Below are 4,386 nucleotides of genomic sequence, written 5' to 3'. Positions count from 1 at the left end.
AATTTTTTTGGTTTTCGCTGTCGTTGTTTGGATTAACTGCAAATTGCGTAAGTTCTTCAAGACTTGCGGCACGTTAACAAAAGCCATGGATCGGCGCAGTTGCAAACAAAACTAACTACAACAATACTATGCCAACGCATGTGTATATGTGTGTGTGTGTGTGCGTGTCTGTGTGAGTGTGTGAGTGCATCTGCGTGTATGTGTGTGTCTGTAGTTATGCCAACAATTATAATTTTTTTAAAGCCGCTTACCAAAAAATAAAAAAAAAAGGAATTAAAATTTAAATTTAACGAAACAAATTTTTCGGAGGCCTCGACGCGAAAATCATCTGGCGGCAATTACATTCGCCAGCAGAAGGCTTCATTGATATTGCATACTTTGTGGCACAGCACAAATGTATGGCAACTAATGATTTTCGACGACAAAACGAGACATTTTTGCGTTGATAAACAAAAATTGGCCAACTAGATGTCTAAATGGTTTTCAAGACAATCAACAAAATACAACAAAAATAGTACGAAAAAGGAAACTATGAAATTCCGCTGCGGGCAACGTATTTAGGTGTGCTCTCAGTTTGATACAGTTTAATACAAGCACAGCGTGTAAATATTTATCTCAATTTAACATGATGGCAGTGCACTTAATTAACGGTAACGATGAACAAAAAAACAAAAACAAGAGGAAACGAATAAAACAGAAACCACAACGAAGTTACAAGCAAACGCATTTTACTTGCTCTACCTAAAAGTATGCTGTGCAAATTTGACTGCACTTGTGCGCACTCAATTAACTGTTATACACATGTGCGCATAATTATTTATGTACGTGCACATATGCGTGCATGCATGTATGTAAGTATGTGCATAGCTGTTATTGCTGCTGCTGCGCTTTTCAGTAGTGGAGCTGACGACGGACTGATTGCAAAAACAAAACACAACGGTGTATATGATATGAGGAACAGACTAATATATCGATCTATCAATTGTGCGAATGGGGGCGCAGTAATACATATGTATATGCTTAGACGGGGGTCTAAAAATAAGATTCCATAGGCCATGGGCCGCTTGCGTGTGCGGCAACAGCAACAGCAGCAGCAGCAGCAACAACAGCAGCAACAACAACAGCAACAACAACAGCAGCACGGTCAACACATGAGTCATCATTTACAGTTAGCAGCGAATTTTCACACCATTTAATTAGGCAAAACACAATTTGAACAAATAATTGAGCATTTGTTTAACTTGACAGCTTGCACTCTACTAATCTCACACGCTTGATGTATATACTCATGTATTATACATACATATGTATATACCTGTTACAGTTAGACGTGGGGGTATATTGACTTACAATCGCACAATTAACTGTTTAGTTTTATACTTGATTTTTTGGCTTCGCACTTTGCACACTCGTCTCAATGCACTACCTTAACGCAGGTCACGTTGTTTTAGAAATTGTTCTCGAAAAAAAAGTACAAGCAATTTAAGATGAGAAGAAATGTTCAAGTTGTGTGTGTTAACGCGACGCGACGCGACAAACGGAATTGTGAATATGCGAATTGTGGGGACTTTTGTGACGTCTATCGAAAAATTCAATCGACTCTAAGTTATTATGCGGTCGCGTCTGCTGCTTATTTGTTTCTCTACGCTCGCGCTCTGTTGGGGCTTCTACTATATTTAAGTTTTGTTTTTTATATTTTTGTTTTAATGTTTTTTAATTGTTTGTTGCTGCTCGCTGTCCACAATTTTTCCTTCGTTTACATTTTAGATTGCAATTTTGACGTTTGCAGCGCAGGCGCTCTCAGAGCGTAGCCGCAAGCAGAGCGTAAAACAGAAGAAAAGAGAGAGCGAGAGAGAGAGAGAGAGAGAGAGAGAGCGCGCGCGAATGTGGGAGCGACTGAAATGCCGGCGAAAGCTTTTTTGTTGTTTGTAAACAAAGTTAAAGCTTTGATGCGACTTCATTGGCAGCTGGCAGCGCTGTCGACGCACACTTCATTACTTTTTGGCGGCAATCATTTGAACTGCACAAGCAGAAGCTTCAATAGGAGCGAGGCCCTGATTAAAGTGCGGGCGTGGCATTTTATGTTGGCTTTCAAGGGCAAAGCGCGGGCCAAGCCGTTACGGCAAATTACGGTAAATACACAAATTTAAAGAATCTTTTAACGTGACATCTCATTCCTTATTGAAAAACCAGATTCTATAGCTTTCAACTTTATCTATTTGTATGTTTAACACATTTGCTTAACTAGATCAAGTTTTACAGGGTAGAAGCTAATTACAGAAGATCTTCTAGTCGATATCGCACAACTCTCGGTTTTTTTTCCTGTTCACAATACCTGAACAACTATATTTTTCACAGTTTTGTATAGATACATACTACACATATGTATGTATGTATGTAGATAGATCGACCAAATATGGCAGGTAAGTTTGATTATCAACTTTTTGCTAAAGCAACATTTTCGTGTCACCGTTCGAAAGTCACTGCCTTCGGCCAATAATTTGAGAGTCACTATCCATACAATTAAAGACCGATTCTAATATTATTATTATTATCTCTATATATAAAACTGTTTGTCCTGACTGACTGACTGACTGACTGACTGACTGACTGACTGATTGGTGATCAACGCACAGCCCAAACCGTAACAGCTAGGAAGCTGAAATTTTCACTGTAGTTACCTTATGTGGTGTAGGTGCACGTTAAGACGGGGTTTCGGGAAATTCCACCCGCAAGTGTGAAAAAATCGCGAAAAACGGTTGTATGAAAGTTTTTTGTTTACCATCCGATCGGCCCCAAACTCATTTTCAAAGATCTATGTTCAAATTCATTTGAGGGGTGTTTCACACTTTTTGAAAAGTCCATCTCTCCTTGGTGCAAATGGGGGTCGAAGATTTGTTGGATGACGTTTTGTGTTCAAATTTATTTCCGAAGATCTATAAGAAAAATCATTTGAGACGTGTTTCACTATTTTTGCAAAATCTAAACTCCTTCGGTGGAAAATTCATTTCAAAGATTTTTTGGTACATTTTAAGTTTGTTTGATTCCCGTCCGATCAGTTTCAAAATCATTTTCAAAGCTTTTTGAAAACATTGATTTTATAACAGACGTGCCACGGACAAGGCCGGGTTATACCCGCTAGTTTTATTTAAATTATTATTATTATATTATTATTATTATAATTATTATTATTATTATTATTATTATTCTTTTTAATATTATTATTATTATTATTATTATTATTATTATTATTATTATTATTATTATTCTTTTTAATATTATTATTATTATTATTATTATTATTATTATTATTATTCTTTTTAATATTATTATTATTATTATTATTATTATTATTATTATTATTATTATTATTATTATTATTATTATTATTATTATTATTATTATTATTATTATTATTATTATTATTATTATAATTATTACTATTATTTTTTAATTATCCAATTTGTGTTTTTGTCTGTTCGATTGGTTTGCTTATCAAATGGATTGTTGAGTTGTGGCAAGTGCAACGCATTCAGCGTTTAGCTGTGCAATTGCCACAGCTACCAGCCACGCCCATGGCAGCGCCCCCAAGTTGATGTTGTTAAATTTCCGCATGCTTCACGCTGACGAGGCACTTCCCTGCACTTGCGGCCACTTCTTTTGGCAGCGCTTATAAAAGGAGACGCCGCCAACGACTAGATCCCAATTGAGAGACGCCACCAATTGTGGCATGAAAAAAAGAAACACAAAAACAAGCGCAAGTGCCTCGGCCACTAGCCATTTGGCGGGCATCGCCTTACGCAACGCTTTACTTAGTTTTATCACCTGAACCCGACCCGCTGGCCGCCGGACTCAAATGCTTGCTGGAATGCGTCTATGGGTTGCCCGACTGCCCGGCTACCCGGCTGCCCGGCTACCCGGCTGTCCGGCTGGCGGGCTTTTCAATAAACTGGCCATAAAAAACGAGTGCAGCTCGTTGCTGTTTTCGCACTTAACGCTCACGCGAACGGTAAATAAAGTGAAGTGGCCTGGAAGCGATCCGGCCAACAACAACGACCAGGCGAGCTGCCAAAGCACCAGCACCAGCAGCAGCAGCACCAGCAGCAGCAATGGTGGCAACCACAACAACGCTTGCAACAACATTAACAATGGCAACCACTGGCTGCCGCTGACCAAACTTGCCACTTGCCACTTGCCACTCTCGACTCGCCCCACGGTTGTTAGCTTAGCTAGTGCAACTTTTTGGCTGCTGGCACAGAAATGCAGCCAGCGCACGCAGCTGAGAGCAGCTAGACAACATTTTGATACTCTACATATTAATATATATATATATACATATATATATAGATACATAAGCATAGTTAAGCAGACTTTGCTATCAACTCT

This window comes from Drosophila montana, unplaced genomic scaffold, assembly GCF_035044405.1.
Source record: "Drosophila montana isolate Dmon_TW-CO22-7 unplaced genomic scaffold, ASM3504440v1 contig_2481_1, whole genome shotgun sequence".
Taxonomy (NCBI): domain Eukaryota; kingdom Metazoa; phylum Arthropoda; class Insecta; order Diptera; family Drosophilidae; genus Drosophila; species Drosophila montana.
The sequence above is the reverse complement of the archived record's forward strand: the minus strand, read 5'-3'. Positions refer to the sequence as shown.